At 43.2% G+C, this 22,561-nt stretch overlaps 1 long non-coding RNA gene across 1 annotated transcript; it reads left to right on the forward strand.

Moving 5' to 3' along the window:
* The first annotated feature begins 633 nt into the window (after positions 1-633).
* On the forward strand, positions 634-21,869 carry LOC144586632 (uncharacterized). The gene is made up of 2 exons (XR_013541560.1): positions 634-16,230; positions 18,211-21,869. It is a non-coding gene; the product is annotated as an uncharacterized LOC144586632 (long non-coding RNA).
* The last annotated feature ends 692 nt before the right edge of the window (positions 21,870-22,561 follow it).

The raw sequence follows: 22,561 nt of genomic DNA on the forward strand, positions 1-22,561 counted from the left end.
GGAAGGAAGGAAGGAAGGAAGGAAGGAAGGAAGGAAGGAAGGAAGGAAGGAAGGAAGGAAGGAAGGAAGGAAGGAAGGAAGGAAGGAAGGAAGGAAGGAAAGTTATTTCCATTTGGAAATCTTTATCATATGGAAAGCCTATTCAAAAACAGCATTTTCTCATATGGCTGAAATAAACTTGCTTTTAGCATCTATACTGGGCTCTTGGAATGCCAATTTGCCAATTCTTGGTCAATCTGCGAGTCAACCTGTATCAAGCATGCAGAAGACCACCACTCCAAAACATCAGAAGTGAGGGGAACAGGGAGAATGTGAAATCACATGGCTCTTTATGCGAACCAGATCAGGTTACTTATCTGTCTTACCTAGTATTGTCCCCCCCTCACTGGCAGCAGCTCTCCAGATCTTAGGTAGATCTTAGGGATCTTTCCCATCACCTGTAACTTGACCAGGTTAACTGGAGATGCCAGGGACTCAGCAGAAAACATCCTGCATTCAAAACGGGCACTCTCTCCCTGTTTTGCAGTCTCTCCTCCATAAATCATGGCAATGTCAATCCATTGGTACAGGAGAAGTTGTGCTTATTTGAAGACAACATTGCATATATTTGGAGTACAATGTCTCATGCATAGACAAAACACATTTAAATTTTTTTTCCTGAGGCAAACTGCAGAATCTTGAAGTGTAAATTATGATATCCCGGTTGAGGAGGGGTTTGAACATTCCCCCAGCTGCTAAGTGACAGGTGTTGCACCCTAGGATCCCTTTATTCTAAAGCCGCCCTGTTGATAGGGGTGCAGGAACTTTGGAGCAAACAGATGGAGCACTCACTGCAGTCACAGACAGCAATTAACTTTGGCACAACCATGTTCATGCATTAGCATCTCTGTATGACCAAGGCTCCAGCCATTCCCAGGTCCCCGTGCAAAAAGACAGAGGAAGGAATTCATAAAGGAGAACCATTTAAAACATTGGACTGTATCATAGGATGACAGTTGGAAAAATTGCTTTTTTTGGATTGCAACCCCCACCCCCGAAGCTCTCAGGCAACATGGCCACGTGCTATGGTGGCTGAAGTCTTCTGGGAGGTGCAGTCCAAAAAGAAAGCAAAGCAAAGCAAAATGTTTGTGATATATTAGAGATATGCAGATTTGTGGTTTTTAAGGCTACAGCTTCCAGTGCTACACACCTGGCTTCTAACTCAATCCCAAGCCTGATTATATTTACCCAGAAGTTAGTCCAGTGGGTTTCAGTGGGATTTACCTCCCTGCACATGGCTGCAGAGCCAGCCGTCCATCAGGAGTTTGCTTCCTTACCGTGCGTGCCTTCTGGGCGAAGAGCCAGCCTGTGTAGCCTTGGGCAAGTTACGCCGCAGCAGCCCAGCAGAAGGGAACTATAAGCCACTTTCTACCTAGAAAACACTGAAAAGGGTTATCATAGCCGCCCAATTCTCTCATATCACAGATACATTTTTAAAGCACTTCACAATCTTTGTCAATCAAGACAATGGCAGATGCTTACACCAAAATACAGATAAAGGGAAATGCAGCTGGCTGTACTGCAAACAAGTTGAAGGACATACAGTATATTGAAGTCATGCCTCCCTTTCCCAAAGGGGATGTGCTCAAGGATGGTGCCGCATGCAGATGCAATGTGAGGATATTGTCCCCTGCTTGCCAACAATCCCTAAATATACTTGGAGGTGCTGACAATGGATCAGCCCACACAGTGTGCTCGTCTGTCACTAAGCATAAGCCTTTGTCCTGCAACCACGGCATTCCCATGGCTGCCAAGCCCACATAGCTACTGAAAACAGAGATTAACATATATGGGTGCACTCATGCCCACAGAGACAGCTGGCACTGGCCAACGTCTTTCCTGTACACTGTAACCCTGAGACTCCCTGGCAATGGGCCTGCTAGGTGGTGAGTTCATTTTGTCTTCTTTTTTTTCTTGTGCGGTTCCTCCAGTCCCTCCAGGACCGTTAAGCCAGAAGTGGATTCCATGGAGCGCCTTTCAGTTCCAGCCAAAGTGCTTTCGGAAGGGGCACTAAGAGTGCTGTTTCAGCACTTCCTCTGTTCTCGGTTATTTAACAGTCTGTCCCCCTGTGTCTGTTTGTCTGCCTCTCTTTGGGGAGCCAGAGCCACAAGGGCTTCCAGAACTGGGGGAGGCGCTCCTCTTTATGACTTCGATTGCTTCCAAAACAAACCTTTCGTGAAGGATCACATCTTTGCCCTTTAATGCTGTGTCTTTCTCACGTCTAACCCATGACTTTCATGGCTAGGTTAGTTAGGCATCCTTCAGTCTCGAAAGACTATGGTACCGTGCTCTGTATGGAGGACTTGGAACAGCGCCTAGTGTGGCTGAGGAGGCCGATTCGAGAGTGACAGTCTCTTCCACACTGAAGACAAATCCAATCTGTCCCCAGTCCAGCTCCCTGGTTTTGCTGCTTTTGTAACTTCCTCTTTGCCTCAGCCTGCTGGGCAAGGGTCTCTTCAAATTGGGAGAGGCCGTGATGCAATGCATGCCTCCAGGCTGAACGCTCAGATGTCAGGGTTTCCCATCTGTTGAGGTCCATTCCTAAGGCCTTCAGATCTCGCTTGCAGATATCCTTGTATCGCAGCTGTGGTCTCCCTCTGGGGCGATTTCCCTGCACTAATTCTCCATACAGGAGATCCTTTGGAATCCGACCATCAGCCATTCTCACGACGTGCCCAAGCCAACGTAGACGTCGCTGTTTCAGTAATGTGTTCATGCTGAAAATTCCAGCTCGTTCTAGGACTACTCTGTTTGGAACTTTGTCCTGCCAGGTGATACCAAAAATCCGTCGGAGGCAACGCATATGGAAGGTGTTCAGCTTCCTCTCCTGCCGTGCACAAATGGTCCAGGACTCACTACAGTACAGGAGTGTGCTTAGGACACAGGCTCTATAGCTGTGCTCTATAGCATGGCTAGGTGTAGCTCTACAAAAATGGAAATAAATGAACAAGCAAAACAAAAGAAAGGAAAAATGTTGTGGCACCTTAAAGACTATTAGTTTTATTTCAATGTGAGCTTTTGTGGATACATCCACTTCTTCAATCATTTCGCTTAACCGTATCTTATTCCCACTGTGGTAACATTTGAGGTACCTTCCACTTTATGGGTAAACCTATGTACCTGTGTGTGGATCTTGTACCTATTTAACTTCTTGGCTGCATTCTTTGTTGTGTGTATTCTGTTGCTTAATTTACACCTACGATATTCCTAGTGAATACCAAGCATGGCATTAATGTATGGTTTCATGTGTTGCAAGATGGTGTCATTCACTCACTTCATTCAGCCAATATTTGTGTTTGCCCTGAGGCAGTTTTTGAGAGATGAAGAAAGGACACAAAGAAGACAGGAGAGAAGACCTGACTGGAGTCATAAAATTATTTATTTTTAAATGCCTATGCTACCATTCCCACCTGCACTGTCCTTAACCCCTGAACTCATTTATTTCAAATTTGGTGGGCTTCATCATCACAGAAGACAACTGTAAGTTTCAGCTGATTTTATCTTTGAAGCCAACCTCAGGCTTCAAAGGTATCAAAAACAAAAAAAATCTGAGGATGCGCACTGTCTTCTGAGAAAAGCTGCAAAAAAAGGGGGGCCAGACCGGGTGTATCTGTTTTGCACCTTTCTTGCCCGAATGACAGCATGGAACAAGTCACTCCCATTTTCCCCTGGGGTGGTTCACCCACTCCTACAGGTCACACATTCCGGCAATATAGGGGTGAAAACAGTAGCACAAAGGGGGAGTGCCAAAGGAGAAGGAGATTGACAGCTGAACTACCAATGAAACCCCAGAGTTCTCCTCAGCAGTCTAAACACAGAGAGCCTGGGAGGATTTAGGATGGGGCTGCCAGGGTATATATATCCCTGCAGCTGCTTTCACATTTAAGTGGGCTACAGGGAGGATGTAGTATTACTTTGGGATGTTTCTCTTTTTAATTTAAATCCATCAACATTACACTGTCGGGGAAGTTCTGTGTGTGTGAATGTGGACAGATGCATATCTTCCTTCTGGTTCAGCCTGGCTAGCTGACAATAGCATTAGAAACGGTCTTTCCCCCTCCTCCTTGTCTCCTTTCTCCCCCCCTTTCTTCTTTTCTCCATGTATCTGCAACTTTTGCCTCTTCTCTTGGCTTATGGATGAAGCAGGAGTGTGCCTTATGCCCAAATATGGGGGTGGGGCGAGGGTGGAAAGCTGTCCTGAATCACAAGCTGCCTGTGTGTATGACCCCTTTCTGAAGAGTTTCTTCTCCTCTTCCAGATGTTTTCAGTGGAACAAAACAGTTTTGATAACGAGCATGGAGGCATCTCTTGATTAATCAGACTGTTTTGACACAGTTGGCATAGGAAAGCTTGGCGATCTTACGAAGCAATGTATTCAGCCAGACGGCAATTTTTCGGTGTGAAGCGGAGCTGATAAAGCATGCATGTCCTGCACACTGTGCTGTTGTGTTTTAGATTTAGATCATGGGAGTGGGCGAGGCAAAGGAGGAAAGGAATGTTTGATAGGAGTAAAGAATCTGAAATGGTTCTTGGGGAGGATTTGCACAAATAATATCTTGGCACAATATGTTCAATATTTGCACTAAAAGTTCTAAAAAAGAGAGAGATGATATTTTGTATTATTATACTTCTTATTTCCTCCTGGTGCAGGGGACATGGAGCAAAGGGTTAAGCCTAAAAAATAGGAGTCGTGTCCTAAGAATCTGCAGTTGAGAGAACCTCTTTGCAAAATCACTGATTTTTTAAAATATATATATATATAAATTTTGGGGGGGATTTCAGGAAACAACTTAGCAGCTCTCTTTTATCACAGGGCAAATCAAAGGGCCTTTTTATATGCCTTTTTTCACTGCCACCTATGTCAAACAGTTATTTCCTCAACCTATTTTCAAGCTGGATTAGGCAGAGCTTTTTTTACGGGCTGGCACAGTGTTCTGCAGCAAAAGGGAAATACCAATGGAATAGCTTTCAACATCAGCCAATCCCTGTACATTGAGCGAACGTGTTAAAGTTTCCTTTGAGACCAATGACCATGTAAGTAATGTAGCACAGAACTACAGTGACTCAGCAAGGCGACGGGGAGGACGTGAGAATTACTCACTGGGACTGGAGAGGGTTTGTTGTATTTAGCTATTTATAGTGAAAGAGAGAAACGGGACTCAATCAGATTCAAAGCTGTCCATCCATGATAACAGGCCAGTTCATAGACAAAGCTCTCTGACCATTTTGCTGCTCAACTTCAGAAGCAGTGTGGGTATGAGTAGAAAGACAAGGGACCCAGCCTAGTGCTGGGTGCCTTTGCTCACAAGCACCGTCTAGATGAGTCTAGATTGCAACTCCTATCATCACCATGCTGGTCCAAACAGAATGGGGGTCTGGTTAATGCTAGCTTCAGGAAAGCTAGTGCAGGTGGAAAAGTCAATGAGACAGAGCTTTCCAAAGCTGACCGTGTCCACGCTGCATGTTGTCTTAAGAACATGGACTCACGACTGCAGAGAGGGCTCTTAACAGATGTGTTGCATTTCAAACGTTAAAATCTTTAATTGATTTTTCAACTCAGGTATTTTTATACTTTTAGAATTTTTATCCTGTTTTAAGGTCATTATTTGTTTGTCTTTTAATATTATAATTTATGTGCCAGTGTCCTTTTCAGTATTTATATGTATGGGAATCCAACTGCGAAATGGGGATCTGCTGACGTGCCAGATGTGTGGCAGGTCACACACAGCTGGAACAACATCAAATAATTTGTCAACGGCAGCAAACTCAACTCTACTTAAGAGGTGCAGTTGGGACTGCTACATTTCAGCACCATCCATGGCAACCAAAGTGGCTGGCCCTGATTCAGCCCACTGGGGAAGCGGACTCTTTTCATGTCTTGCACTAAAAGTTCTTTAAAAAGCACACCAGGGCTATGATATAAGTATTCCCTCTGATCTCTGAAATGCCTTTCTTCGTCATTCTATATTGAAGAAGTTCCTACAAATAATAATATACACACTTGCAAATGTTTTAGAACTGAGCCTAAATTAAAACAAAAAAAATTTAGAACATTGCTGAAGTTTTACTATCATTTTTATTTTTATTTCTCTGGAATACGACTGGAATTCCATATTCAACAACTGCTGGATGGCTTTGGATATCTGGCTGCAGAGCCTGAGGTTGGGAGTTTGATTCCCCACTGTGCCTCATTAACAGGGGTCGGACTTGATGATCCCTAGGGTCCTTTCCAGGTTTGCAGTTCTAAGATGATAATGGTGGCAGTGATGATTACATCTTCAAATCACTTTACAGTACTTTTTAAAATGAAGACCCAGTAAAAGTTCACAAAAAACTAGGCAAAAGTGCCATCTTATTCCTCAATATGTTTGGAATTATCCACTCAGAGCTTGGAAAAATCACGCACACACATATACCTGTAGTGACCAGAATCACTCATGCTTGCTGTGGAATTCTGGAAGCTAAAGTCCAAAAAATTAACTCATAAGCTCCACAATTTTTCCTAAAGGACTTATGGAGCCTGTCGTAACCACATACCCCCCCCCCATATACTACAGGAGCCAAATGTATGCCAGTGTCCTGCAGGAAAATCATCATTATCCACCACAGGAGCCCAAAATGTTACTTTCGGCGGAAGAAGCAGCTATAGGGCCATCGAAACTGCCCTTACTGTGAGTCAGACCATCGATCGAGGTATCCTACTGTTTTCAATTAGCAGCAGCTTGCTGGTGTTTAAGGTAGAATTCTCTTCTTGCGCAACATGGAGATGCCTGGCATTCTTCAGTGGCTCCTCTTAGCTTCTGAAGTCAGGTGAGATTGTGTTCGGCAAGTATGATGGTCCCCACTTACAGGAAGCTCAACTGCCTGGTTCTCCAAAATCACTGGATGAATATAAGGAGCAAAACTAATGGCTGAATACATAGGAGGGATAGACCAACCCCTAGCAGGAAACAGGCAGCACATTGTGGTCGCCCCATGTCCTCCACATATGTCCTGGTGAGAGCTAGAGGGGGAGAGGCCCCAGTAAGCTCTGCAGCAGTGCCAAGGACCTGGTGGCCTTCCAGATGTTGCTGGACAGCAGCTTCCTCTCTCCCTCAGCACTGACCATCCTGGGCAGGATTGATGGGAGCTGGACTGCAACAAGATTTGGAGAACTTTGTATTTTCACCTCCTGTCTTCTGGGAGTCTCTCTCTCTCTCTCTCTCTCTCTCTCTCTCTCGTTCTTACCTTCTTGCACATGAAGTTGCATGTGTAGCAAGATACCCCTTCTCATTCCAAATGCCCTTTGCAAAGTTTATGTGGAAATAAAATCACTATTCTCGATTTGTGGTGTCATGAGAAGAGAATCTGAGGAGCTCTGGGAATGGCCGCTGTGTGTGTGTGTGTGTTGGCAACTGGAATATTATTCGCTGTGTTGAACTGTGTCAGATTTTGGCAGGTTTTTTCCCCCTGCCAAACCGGGAAAAGGAGGGTGAGAAGGGAAAGACTCAATCCAAACCAAAGCAAATTAAGGAAGGGTGGAAGTCGGAAGGACAAAGCAAGTTCAGTTTTCTCTCACCTTCTTCCGTGAAGTGCTTGAAAATATTGTGATATTTGGTGGGGAGAGGAGGAGGGGATGAAACCTGCCCTTCCTCCAGCTTACAGGAGGACCAGCACTTTACAGACCACCGCCTGACCTTGGCAGCCACCCAGGGGGAGTCATATTTTTCCAAATGAGAAATCGCTGCCTGAGTGACAAGTCCCTGCTGCTCCAGGCAGCACAAAGCACCTCTGTCTTCCAGGTGTTGGAGGCTTTGCTTTGGGGCTTGTTTATTTAGTTTCTGGAGGCTTATTTTTGGCCTTGTCAAAACTAAGCCACAAATACCAACATACCATGCCACCTGTTAAAGGGCCACTGTTCAGCCCACAGATGGCAAACATTGCTTTTAAAATTAAAAATAAAATTGGAGAAAAACTTCCAGAATCCCCTGCACAGATGGCCAACAGGCTGGGAATTTCTGGGAACTGTAGTCCCTCCCAAAACATGTCACATCCCCATTCTCTGGCTTGACTTGCCCTGTGAAAACATGGCCAGGGCCCAGTTTTGTAGGATTGGTACATAAATCGGTGATTTATCTTGAGATCATCATCACTTTCCCCCTATAACCAGCTGGCACTCTGGGAGCTCAATCATTAACATGCTCCAAATGGGTTATGGGCTGCCCACGTGAGCATTTGGATTAAACCCAGCAAGGTAAGGTAAAGGTTTCCCTTGACATTTAGTTCAGTTGTGTCTGACTCTAGGATGCAGTGCTCATCCTTGTTTCCAAGCCATAGAGCCAGCGTTTTGTCCATGGACAGTTTCCTTGGTCACGTGGCCAGCATGACTAGACACGGAACACCGTTACCTTCCCACCGTGGTGGTACCTATTTATCTACTCAATTTTGCATTTTGCATGCTTTTGAACTGCTAGGTTGGTGGGAACTGGGACAAGCGACAAGGGCTCACTCTGTCGCGTGGATTCGATCTTACGACAGCTGGTTTTCTGACCTTGCAGCACAGAGGCTTCTGCAGTTTAACTGGCAGCGCCACCACGTCCCTCAAAAACCCAGAAAATGTCCCAACAAATGAGCCCTCGCTACAACCCACTACATTCAGAGTAGGAGGACTCCTGTGAAATACAGAGTCACCACTGAAAACTTGCCACTCTTTGTCCACACAACTCCCTAAATACTTAGTGGCTAAAATCCTTTGCTTACTAAGCCACAAGAAATCTATTTTTGTAATGCTTTTATCTAACATGTTTAATATCATGTTATTAATTCTTCTGTAATATTTAAATAATTTACTGTTTTTAGCTTTCCATAGTGTGCTTTTTAAAATGATGTTAGCTACTTCCGGTCCTTTTTTAGGAGAAAGGTGGGGTAAAGATATTTTAAATAAAATAAAATAATAGTAAGTAACAAGAATAGGCCCATGGAACTTGTAAAGGAACAGACTCACCAAATCCCCACTGAATCAATGGGCCTACTCTAGTGTGACTTACTACACAAAGCAACAGGATTTCAGCCAATGTATGCCTTCATTACCTTGACAGAGAAGCCCAAGACAACAACACAGAGTGAGATGGGACAGAGATGTAAAGTGGAGAATCTACCCGAATAAGGACAGATTAGGTGACTTCACTTTTAAAAGCAGACTTGTTCACAAGAGTATACAGATCAGAGTACTAGTCAACGTTTAGTGGTCAATTAAACAAACAAACTGAAAACTGAATTCCAACTTCTGAGATTTATAAACAACCTCAGAGCATGGACAGAGTTCCTCCTCCAGTCCTCTGAAGATGCCGGCCACAGAGACTGGCGAAACGTTAGGAAGTACAACCTTCAGAACATGGCCAAAGAGCCCGAAAAACCCACAACAACTATCAGATCCCAGTCGTGAAAGCCTTCGAAAATACATTATAAACACCTTGTTTATATAGTTTGCTTAAGATTGGTGTGTGGGGGTGTGATGTGCTATCAAGTCAGAACTGACTTATAGTGACTTTCAAGGAAGGTGAGATACTTAGGAGTGGCTTTACCAGTTCCATTCTGCCCACCTGCAAGTTTCTGTCACCAACCGGGGATTACAACCTGGTTTCCTGAATCCTAGTCCATTGCTCTACCTACTATACCATACTGGGTGTCCCCAGAGGGTAAAATTGTCAGGTATTTTTGTTCCTTCATGCTACCAAAGATCCACCTCAGGAAGCACTAACTAAATACATCAGAGTTCTTGCTAGGTCCTCCTGACCAAAAACTAGTATGAACTACTCTGGATTATAGCAGGTCTGACTGAAGAGTCTAAAAACCTGGGTTCTTATAGGAACTGGCCTGAGAAGCTGCAGAGCTTCCTCCCCCCGCCCTACTCCCTTATGGATTACAGCTTCCAGCAGCTTTGTCACTAGACAATCATTTCTGAGCTGCCATGGCTGAAGGCCCTAGAACCTGACAAACCTCTGAGGAGACACATTCCTGAAATGTTGCTGTTCTACTTTCAGAAGGCAAGCTTAGGGCCCATAGAGGTCAGCAGAACGGCAAAATCTGTCTGTCTGTCTGTCTGTCTGTCTGTCTATCTATCTATCTATCTATCTATCTATCTGTGCAGCTGAGAGCATAGAAGTCAAAAGTGGTGCAAGCCCACATAAACAGAGAACCAGAGACGCCATGGTAGCTTTAGGTAATAAGTTATTATTAGATAAAAATGAGATCACCATTCATTTTTGCAGACAGGATGAGGTGGATCCCTTAATTGTTTGCAAGGGGTAGGAAATGCGCCACACGAATGTATACCTCTACATTTCCTCTGTGATGGAAAGTTCTCAGTTCTTGAAGGATATGTTAGTATTAATGTTGAGCAAGACTATCTCAAGGCATTTTGCTGCCTGAGTCCAAAGATGCAATGGTGCTCCTTTCCCCACTCCAGTTGCAGAAGGTGGCTGGACTCCCAGTTAAGCCTCGCTTCTCCACTAAGACTACATATTTCACCACCTGAGGGAAGCATGTTTGATTTAAGGGGATCACACAGGCCAGGCAGCACAAGAGCCCTCTCCTCCAGCAAAGTGAAGCTGCTGGGAGACTCTGAGGAAAGCATCAGCAGCCTGTTCCTTCTGCTCTTTGAGTCCGTTGTCTCATTCTGCCTGATATTAAGAGTGTTTAAGACCAACCAGGAGCAATTAGTAGAGGAGACTGTGCTGCTTGGAGTCCAAGAAGATCTAGTAGAAAAGTCCCAACAATCCAGTCCAAGCCAACTATGCCCATGTAATTATGAAGCTATTGCAGCAAAGAAAATCTCAGATACAAGATTTGGAGACAGTCAAGCTGCTGGGGCCCTATCCATCGAGGTGCTGATTCTAGCCATTCTACTGAGAGAATTTCTAGCCAACTTCTTTGGGTTCAGCAAGTTCCCAAGGAAATGCCTGGACAAGTGACCAAGATTCAGAGTCAATACATGATCCAGGAATCCAACCAGTAAAGGAGTGGGTCAGCCTAGGGTAATCTGAGAGCAGGATTAAACAGTGTCCAAGTTCAGGCTTCAAGATGTCGATTAGAGCCAAAGACTCTAGAAACATTTGAAAACAACCGGATGGAGCCCTTGTTTGCAAGGGCCAACTGGGAACTGAGGCTTCTGTAGCTGAGCTGCCTGAGCACTCCCCTTCTAGGGCTCACCTTTAGCCGCATCAGCATAAGGTTTCCTATCAAAGAGATCCCCAACATGCAAGGAGCTCCTTACATCTGAGGAATCTGCAGTAAGGAACTTCCTTAAATTGCCTTTAGCCTCAACTATGCTTCCACCCTGTTTTTCTGTGGCTGGAAAAAGAGTCAGATTCCTCCTCTGATTCCAGAACTAGGCACAGAGCGTGCATTATGGACAGTGTATAAGTTGAAATAATAAATACACTTCTTTGGGAGGTGATGCTATCATCTTATCCCCCAAGAGATCAGGATCTTCAGAGGCAGTCTTCCTGTTAATGTCACCTGGTTCTAAAGGGTCTGGGCTGTTTCTAAACAGGATCCCTCCAGGAAGGGTTGGACATTGGACATTGATCATGGTGAATTTTGTAAACACAGTCACACAAATTATGGCAAAACAACCAAATCCATGTTTTTTTCTTGAGTGATGCCAGACTGAAATCCTTTCTATTTAAGGGTGGCATGCTGTTTCTATCTCGTCCTTCTTACTATCTTGAGAAATGATAAGTAGAATCTCTGCCCAGCTTTTTCTCCAGGTTTCACAGGAATCAGGCATAGAATCATAGAATGATTGAATTGGAAGGAGCCTATAAGGTCATTGAGTCCAACCCCCCTGGCTCAATGTAGGAACCCATATCAAAACAGACTTGACAGATGGTCGTCCAGTTTTCTCTTGAATGCGTCTAGCATCGGAGTGCTCAGCACCTCCCCAGGTAGTTGATTCCATTGCCATACTGCTCTAACAGTTAGGATGTTTTTCCTGATATTCAGCCCAAATCTGGCTTCCCATAACTTGAGCCCATTGTTGAGTATTCTGTACTCTGGAATGATTGAGATCCTGTCCCTCCTCTGTATAATATAGCCTTTCAAGTATTTGAAAAGTGCTATTGTATCTTTCCTCAGTCTTCTTTTCTCAAGGCTAAACATGCCCAACTATTTCAGTCTTTCCTCACAGGGCTTGGTTTCCAGTCCCATGACCACCCTTGATCCCCTCGCCTGAACTTGCTCCAAGTTTGTTGGCATCCTTCTTAAAGTGTGTTGTCCAGGACTTGACACAGTACTCTAGAGATGAGACCCAACCAGTGCTGAATAGAGGAGAACTAGTACTTCATGGGATTAGGAGGCTATACTTCTGTTAGTGCATCCTGAAATAGCATCTGCCTTTTTTACAGCCGCATGCTGTCACTGTAGTGACAATGGAAAAGAGAACGGTCCATTACTGAAAGTCTGGTCTAGAGTAGACAATTCTCATTTCACATTTATGACAGCATTTTAAGCACTCTCATTCTTCCCTCTCTCCACCGTCTATTATCCATTGGAAATGGAAGGCCTGTTTCTCTTCCCTCTCCCTCTAATGGACTGTTCTAGATTTTCGTAAGTTTTGGCTGGGAATTTGAATCAAATCCCCGTAACATCTTGTGGAGAAGGAACAGAAAGATTTGAAACTTTGTGAATCTGTTTTTAATCCCCTGTGAGAAACAAAAGGCCAAACAACTGGAACCAGAGGCATGAGCAGGTCTGCGGATTATTTTCTTGGAGTCTAACGCTCAGCCTATATATCTTTGTGTTGCTGAGTTTTGACTTTCTGGTAAATTCTCTCTCTTTTTTTCTTTTTTCTTTTTGCTACACAGCAGAAGTATAGAGATCCACAGAGGACAATAGCTACAAGTTCCCTAGAGTCCACCCCTTTCTCATTCACTGGAACTCAAGGTCTCAATAACTCATTCTGAGGCATTTGTAGAAGCTTGAAGTAACAGATCTGTGCCTGCTGCCTTCTTCACTACACATATACGGTATTCACAACCAACTGAAGAGATCAACAGCAAGCAAACAACTGGCATCAACCTAAGAAAGTGAGGGAAAGAGCATTCACTCAGCAGAGAGGCAGGACTCTCTTCAAATTCAAAAGCTGGAAGGAACAATTAGTTAATGCTGGAAAATCACCTCAGCCCAGAAAAGTCCATCTCAGTGATACAAATACAGTAGACAGAATGCAGGGTTGCAAAGAAAACTTCAATATATTCTCAAAGGCTTTCACAGCCAGGATCCGATGGTTGTTGTAGGTTTTTTGAGCTGTTTGGCCGTGTTCTGGAGAACACGAAACAGCCCGAAAAACATACAATACCCAAAACTTCAATAGTTTTTATTTTATTTTATTTATTCATTCATTCATTCGATTTATATCCCACCCCCCTAGGCAGCGTCTACTTTAATGTTAGGAATGAATTCACAATCCTTTCCTTTAAATGATCCACTTCTGTTTTTCACATCTCAGGGACCAAATTTATAAATATATGGAGAGGCAGCCCTTCTTGTTGCTGACTTCATTGCTCTTATAAAGCAGCTGATAGCCAGAAATATTTGGTGATCTATTCCAAATTATCCAGAGACTCCTAATATACCTTCTGTAGATCGAAGTTTGTATAACTCTTAATTTTTAGAATGGTGGACTATCAGAAAAATGTGATAAATTGAAAAGTTAAGGTGGGTGGGGACTCATAGCAATAGAACTGGAATTTTAAATACCTCTTCCTTCTCTCTCTCTCTCTCTCTCTCTCTCTCATTCACTCTAGGATGAGTTTCTGTATGTACATGATGTCCTTAAACTACATTGTAAAAGTCAATTAGCAATGAATACTTCCAGATGCCTGGCAGATAATTTGTTGGAGATGAATTCCAATTAACATGTGCAAAATAAATGTGCTTTCACAGTCGCTGATGCATGCTATGGAACATTGATGGCATTTGTGTGAGCTCTTCTGAGAAGGTTCAACGTGGTACTGTTTAAGCACTCAAAAGAAAGATTTCTAATGATCTACAGTATACTGTGTCAAAAGCTGCTTTAGCTGGCCCTTTAACAGAGTAGCTTCCTGGTCTGGGATAATGGACAGAATGGCTATCTGAATCATTTTCTACACCTGTGGATCAAAACAGTTGACTAATACAGTTGCTTTGAATCTGGAAGGTCTTATGTGTGTGTGTGTAGGCACTGGACTGCACTCCACTTCCTGGAGGTCTGATGTGGCCACAGTGACACATGCCTTATTTACATCACAGCTGGATTACTGTAATGTGCTCTATGTGGGGCTGCCTCTGGAAAGTGTTCAGAAACTTCAGCGGGTCCCAAACGCAGCTGCCAGATTGCTCAATGGGGCTGGTCAGAGGGATCACATAACCACCACCCCCACTACAGAAGTTCCACTGATTGCCGATGCATTTCTCGGCACAATTCAAAATGCTGCTTTTAACCTATAAATCCTTTAACACCTTGGGCCATAGCTATCTCAAGGACCACAGCTCCTTTTACTATATGAGCTTGCCCGGCTGTTAAGATCATCAGGAGAGGGCCTTCTCTGTGGTTGCTCCTAGACTTTAGAATTCTCGCCCACTGGAGGCTAATTGACCCCATCCTTTCTGTCCTTCTCTTCTCTTCAGGCAGGCTTTCCCTGATTGACGGGCTGCCTGAGTGGGGTTGTTCAAATGATGGTTGTGCCTTGGTGCTTTGAATGTCTTTTAGGATTGCTTTTGTCTATCTTTTTTTTAGCATAGCATTTGTTTGATCCTTTTTAGGATCTGTATACTTACTGCTTTTAGCTTTAAATATTGTCTTTTGATGATGTAAGTTGCCTTGTGTCCTTCCTAAGGAGAAAGGCAGGATAAAAATATTTTAAATAAGTACAATTTTTTTAAAAAAAATCAGATCCATATGGTTTCCGAATGCACACCTTCTTTGGGAAGCCCATATAGCTCCAGCCATTGTGCCAGCCTGCATGATAAGAATTAAAACAACAACAGCAAAACTGGTTTTCTTGCATCAGTTGCTATAACAGACATGAAAAAGGAATCATGAGAGGTAATAAGCGAAGGGGCAGAATAAAAGTGGGTGGCACGATGATAAAATACAGCAACCCCAGTTTGGTACTCTGGGTGTATTAGACTAAATCTTGAATAACCACAACGAGCATGATGGCACCAATAGGATTGTCCCATACACTGGATTGGAAAATGTTTGTGTGTTAAGATTAGAATGCAGTAGACTCTGACTCTTCTGTAGACAATACAAAGAAAGGTGATTGTTTAGTTCTGCAAGCTTTATTTATATACGCAGTGCAAAATGAAGGCGGTTAAGGTTGTCCTTCGATGCTCTCCCTGAGATGCTCTGCTTCCACATGGAGGTACCATTTCGCAGAGGGCAGCCACCAATAAGGTTTGCTATGTACAATCTTGATTTGTCTTCTATTTCTTTCAAATTCATATTATGGCCATGGCAAAAAAAAAAAAAAAAAAGGTTAAGAATGACTGCGTTTTGCAGACTGTTTTAGAGTGCTGCCCTTAGGCATTGTTCTTCTACTAGTCACCTGCATGATTGTGGTGTTTCTTTGGTTTTTAATTATTGCTCTGATGATACCATATTAACATTTGGTTAGGTATGTTAAATGTGTTGCTCTAGCTAGCTAGCTTTAGAGTAAAACTGTGTTTGGGGTACTTTTATTGTTGCATTATGCTTTCAATGTATTTATTTTTATGTGTGCTTTCCATCATGATTATGTTGCGTTTCCTACCAGGATTGTCTATATTTTATGACTGTTAGATGCTGTGAAGGTTTGGTTTGGTTTTGTGGGTTTGGGTTTTTTTGTTTGTTTGTTTGTTTTGGAAGAACGGCTGAAAATAGATTACTTAAATTAATACATAAAGCGACCTCCCATGGGTGTTATGGCTTGCTTTCAAATTGTTTGTCTGCTTCTGCATTACAACCCAACATCTAGCTGTTTTCTTGTCAAGGCACATGTTTGTCCCTGGTATACCGATGACTGGAAAAGCTGTGCCAACCCACAGAGATCTCTGTTACACAAACCAGCTGTGGTGACCCATCCACCCTTCAAGTGATATACGTCTGACATGACCTTCCCTGTTGACACGCCTGCCCCTCCCACCTGTTGATCATGTTGATCAAGGAGAATAAGAGTGACAAAACAGGTAAGCTGATACCTTCCACTGGCCCAACCTCTGTTAAGCTCTTGGAAACCAATGTGACACCTCTGAGCCCATCACCTCCACACAGCAATGATTAACACTCCTAATAATAAACAATCATAATTACACGGGTGCTCCAGACTCTGGCTGCACTTGAATGTTTCTATACACCATACCTCCTAGTAATGAGATCAGCCTTTGTGGGAGAAGCTGAGCTGTCTTAAATTGCTGGGATATCCTCAAAAATGAGAAATGGAGCTCAGATCATCTTGGAAGAGGGGAACTAGCCATAATCTCTAACCTGATGCATCAGCCTATACAAGAGAGTCCTAGAAGTATTTCTGTTCCCTTGGCTCAATCCCATTGTTAGTCTCTACCTCAGTAGCCTCAATAAATCAATGGGCATTATTTAAATAATGACTTACTGAAGTCTTGCTGATTTAATGGAGCTGTTCTACTTGGGGCTAACAATTAGATTTAAGCTTTTCTGGTGGTGGTAGTGAACCAGTGCCAATGTTCTGTTCTCAAAGATTTTCCTCCTTCCCCCTCCCTCAGGAAGGGGCCACTCTGTATATTTCACCATTTATTTTTGCAAAGGGGATTTTGTTTATTTTGCTCCTTGTACCTTTTGCCCTGCCTTTCCATTTGAAGCAAAATCCCCCAAGCATTCACTGTAAAAATAAAAATGAATAGCAATTAAGCAGGCTTACACCTCTGAAATTGTAAAATGCCATTCCGCTAGAAGCAGTGCTGAGCAGAAAGTTCTTACAAAGCAGCTTTTGGCTTTGAAAGTGTGGGGAGGGTGCAGGTGGAAAATGGAGGAAAAGAAATGGAAGGGGTGGGAATTTCAAGGCCTCTGTTAACCTGCAAGAGATGGGCTCCTTTACTTATTATCATTTCTGTTCCGCCAGCCATGTTGAATGGAAGATTCTTAGAGATGTCGTTGTAAAAACTAACTCCTCAGAGCTCACATATTTCCTGAAAGGGAAGAGTGCCAGATAGATAGGTAAAGGTAAAGGTAAAGGTAAAGGTAAAGGTTCCCCTTGACAATTTTTGTCCAGTCGTGTCCGACCTTAGGGGGCGGCGCTCATCCCGCTCTTCAAGCCGTAGAGCCAGCGTTTGTCCGAAGACAATCTTTCCGTGGTCACATGGCCAGTGTGATTTAGACACAGAACGATAGATAGAGGGTCTAAACCTTGCTGTTAGGCCCAACCTGAGTAGACCCTTTGGCTGAAATCCAGCAGTAAATCACGACTTGAGTAGGCCGATTGAATCAATGGAAGGAATGGAGAAGTGACTGAGTCACCACTAATTCAAGGGGCATAGTCCAGCTGCAAATTGCTACTGGATTTCAGCCATTGAATCAGTAAGATCATGGCAAGCCAATACTTCTGTAAGGTTGTGACCACACTGACAAGAATGTGGGGAATGATATGGGATGGGGAGTGTCAGATTCACATTTTTTTTCAATGACCATATATTGTAAAACGAAATGTGGATAAGTCTGGAGTGCCCCCCTCTTCCAATCTGTAGTGTTTCCCTCTGCATAATTTATTTCACAGCTATCCATCTGCATTGATTCAAGTAGTGTGATCACTTGAACCAATACAGAAATATGTGTGCTGTGCTTAGCATGTTGGTGTTGTGACTGAATGAAGCAAAAATTCTTCACAGGAGGGCTGGAACTTTGCAAATCATAGTTTCTTTGTTTTTCAAAAAACCATTTTTGTGTCAGCACTGTTAGAGCACCTAGACAGACAGGGAGGGAGGGAGGGAGGGAGGAAAGGAAGGAAGGAAGGAAGGAAGGAAATAGAAAATGAGAGGAGAGGATAAAAGGAGGGAATGACAGGAGATTTCTACTTGGCCTTTGCTTACAGCTTATTAGATAGTTCCCTTATAACAGCACCTCCTGCAAAGGTGCAAGAGAGACTGTTTAGCAAGCTGCAAACAAGACTGTTTAGCCAATTTCCTTCTCTCTTCCAGTGTGGGCAATTAATGCAGACAGACCCGTGGAAACCTGAATTTCCTGATGCAACTTCATAGCAACTGAATTCACATTTCTCTCGCTGAATAGCTGCACTGTAAGTTCAACCAATTCAACTGTTAGGGACAAGCAGCTAAATTGAGGTCTCTTTATTTGTACTTACTCCTTTCCATTTCTAATATGAAGAACTTGGCTACAAAAGAGAGGCTGAATCCCAGGTTTGCTGCTTGGTATAGATAAGCAGTAGCTGGTGCTAATAGGATTGATGGGGCAGAAGGCACAGCAGCTAGTCTTGGGCAGAACCAGGAGAGACAGCAGAGATGGGGACAAAAATAAGTATTCATATGCACGCTCATGGACATACACACACACAGGCATTCCACACCTCCAGCTGGCAGGCAGGCATATACACGAAGTACAAGATCAGAGGAGGGGAAACATGGGGTAGGGCTCTGATGTCCTCTTCTGATAGGGAGGCAGGTAGGGATGAACTGGCTGGAGGTAGTCTGAGGCTGAAGGGCAGTAACCCCCTGTTTTACTTGATGGACCTGCTAACGACTCTGAAATCAGAAATAAGCATAGGTTATGATGCAGGTTCCCACACTATGGTGGCCTATGCATTCAAGTGACCTGAAGAAAAGCTGGAGAGCAGTCAAGAATGTCTGTACTTAATCTTGATTCCACTTTTTTCCGACAACGGAGATCAAGACAATAGTCCCAGTGTGAGCAGAACTGTTGATTGGATTGCTGAATGGTGAATCATTTATGTAAATCCAAGGGATCCAGTGGATATACTCCAGGTGAGCTTAGGATTTAGACCCATGCTTTTCAATGGATTGTCTAAGTGGTAAGCAGCATGCTATCTGTTCTCTAAACACATGAGGGAGGTATCCCATGATTTTCATAATATGGTATTAGTTTTGTTAATGATGTCACTGCTGGAGAAACATGTTATTGTAACATGAGCAATGTATCTGCTTTGATCTGTTAAATTTTTTTAAATGGTAGATACGTACATATTTAGGAATGCTGACTTAGGTTTTTCAGTCCTGGCTAAGTAAGTGTGGATTGCATGCAATGGGAATGCAATGGGAACAACCTCTTACTTACTCTCCTGAAAGCAGCTACAATGGTAATACTTTCCTTTCTAACAGTTTTTAAGATCTGTAGTTCGGGATGTGCTTCTGGTTCTAAAATTGTTGAGAACCTGAAGCACGGAAAGGTGTTTGCCAATTTCCATACCAATCTGAAGTGAAGTGAGGAAGCCCAAAGTGGTGCTCAAAGTGAATCAGGACTTATTTACATATAAATCCATGGCACCGGAAAATCTCACTTAGAAATTTTTTTAAATATTTTAACAAAACCAGGAAGCCCAAAGCAAAAGGAGTTGACAGCCTAAACACCAAAGCAAATCCGAAACTATCATGGGATCCCTAGTCATGGAGCTGCTAGGAGGGTTCAGATTGGTCAGATATATTCCATTTTCCTATGGTTGGTGGCCATTTTGCATCTGGGCAGGACCAGGGAATGGAGTTAGCATGTTAGAGATTGCTATTTGCATTACTTTCATTTTCAATAGGTTGCATGTTCATTACAGATTTTCTTCTTCTTTTGTTTTAGGCAGCTGCAAGTCTCATTTTTGCATTATATGTTAAATTCCAATCATTTGAATGCCTCTTTGTGTGAATGTGCCACAAACGTCTTGAGTCTCCCATGAATCTTGTACTTTACTTTTTTATGCTTGTAGATGGCTCTTATTTTTACTGCACTTTGGCTTTTTTTCTTTTCTCTTTTTTACCAGCCAGGGTCATTGTTTTTCTCCTTCAACAAATGTTTTTGTAGGCAAACCTGACTAAATTTCATGGTTCCCAGTGGAGGAGAAGGAAGGAAGGAGCTGGAAGGAACTTTGCCTGCACATTGGAGGTCCAGAAGTAGTTGATTCCACTGAGTTTCACCACCACCATCACCTATCCTATGTCAGAGCCTTTATTTGCCCAATGTTTATGTTTTTTCATTATTTAGTCCTATACAAATAGTTATGAATATTAGGATTTAAAATTCAGGGGATTGACTAAAAATGAGATCCAAGTGGTAAGGCAAGGTAATGGTCTCCCCCCCCCCCCTTTGACATTTAGTCCAGTCGTGTCAGACTCTAGGGCATGGTGCTCATCCCCATCTCCAAGCCGTAGAGCCAGCGTTTGTCTGAAGACAGTTTCCGTTGTCACATAGCCAGCATGACTAGACATGGAACACCTTTACCTTCCCACCAAGGTGGTGCCTATTTATCTACTTGCATTTACATGCTTTTGAACTGCTAGGTTGGCAGGAGCTGGGACAAAGTGACGGGAGCTCACTCCATCGTGTGGATTCGATCTTATGACGGCTGGTATTCTGACCTTGCAGCACAGAAGCTTCTGCAATTTAACCTGCAGTGCCACCACGTTCCTCTGGGATAGTACTAGTTTAGAATTACTGCAAGGTTTCCCTGCACCTCAAAAGCTGTGCTTCTAGCATCTATTACTTAGTAGCATCCACAATCGAGTTAAAATAAACAACTCCCTTGAGGCTGTTTAAAATATTTTGCTTTCCAAATTAAAAACAGGCTTCCCAGTGAAAAAATGTGCAATCAGCTCTACATTGTGTAAACAGATATTTTAAAATTGATTTCAAGTGTCCAAAACTCAACACAAACCCAGGAATATTTTAACATTTAACTACACCCTTCATGCATTTATATGCCACCTTTCTCTCAGAATTAGGGCTCAAGGCCGCTTACACAATTGCTCAGAATGAGGCACAATGGGTTTACAAACACCAATATAGGGTTAAACTCAAATTAAAATTAAATATTTTAAAATATTTGATTCAAAATATTAACAATATAATTTAGCTATGATCCCTTTCCAGTTAGACCCTAGCCCCACCTTGGACTGGTCTTGAAATTCAACATCCACCTACACCTAAAGAGACCGTTCCTGTGCGTAACTCATTTCCCCCACATGCTAAGGTTGGAGAATCTGTTTGGACAGCATGATGTCAGAATAAAGTGCAGGGGGAGAGATCTTATTTGTGGATTTAAACAAAATTACGTATGAACAGGAGGCAGCAGAAGCCTAACTCTGAGTATTCAGCTCATCAGCTTTCCTGCAAAGCATGCAGGCGTTTTACATTCCAGGGCAACATTTTCCACAGGCATTCCTCAATGAAGGGGGAAATATGTTATGTTAGACTGGTTAAAATGTCTCCCAAAACACCCTAACCTGATGCAGCGAACAATACAATGACACAGTCAGTAGTGGGATTATTCTGATGGGCAGCTTTAGGAAATTGAGGTAAACAGGGTATCAGCCGGTCATGTCAGCGTGCTTCTGGGATACCAACTTACTATTTTTTTTCCTGTTCTTTCCTCTTTATTTCCCCCCTTTCCCTTTTTTAAAAATGCAAAGTCAGAGTTGTTGGCAAAGACCACACACATACACAGAGGTGTGTATCTACGAATTCATGACCTCCAACAAGCACAGCTATTGTTTACCATTCTGCAAGAGAGCCAGAAAGAGCTATAATGTGATAATAATAGTGAAAGCCTCCTAACAGATATATTTCGGGTGTGTCAGCAGAAAGTCAGCCAGGGCTCTCCAGCTGGCACTGGCATCTGAGGGAGCTGCCTGGGGAGAGAACGTATGGATACACAGACAGGCAGGCAGGCAGGCAGACACACACACACGTGCGCACACACGACCACGACCACATGGAGCAATTCCAGCAAGAAAGTGGGAGCTGTGGGAAGGAGTGGGGAGGCTGAGAAGGGGGAAGCAGGGGAAATGGAGAAGCAAGGAGATTTCTGAAGAGTGGACAAACGTGAGGCCCATTCTACAGATGGGTTAGATGAGTCATGCACAGAAAGTCCAAAGGAGGCAAAAAGCTCTCCCCACACATGTACACAAGTCAACAGAATATTTTCCAAGATGAGTCCTTAAAACAACAGGAAGCAGTCTCAGATAAGAATACCTGCTTTAAAAGCCCAAATAGGCATTCTGGAGAAGATGTGTGATGCATCATCTGATTATTGAAATAATACAACTAAAAAACAACCTGAGAAGAGCAGGGGCTTGACCTTCCACCCTATAGCCATATATGGGAAGGGAGCTGTTGGGGGCAATGAAAATTACAGAGAAAACAGCTTTTGGAGGGGGAATATTTAGCAACCGGGGAAAGAATTAAGCAACCCCTCCTGTACTGTTCTTCCTCTCTTAATTGCAATATCCTATAGACTTCTTTCTTTCTTTCTTTCTTTCTTTCTTCCTTCCTTCCTTCCTTCCTTCCTTCCTTCCTTCCTTCCTTCCTTTCATC

Source organism: Pogona vitticeps, chromosome 2 (genome assembly GCF_051106095.1).
Source record: "Pogona vitticeps strain Pit_001003342236 chromosome 2, PviZW2.1, whole genome shotgun sequence".
NCBI lineage: Eukaryota > Metazoa > Chordata > Lepidosauria > Squamata > Agamidae > Pogona > Pogona vitticeps.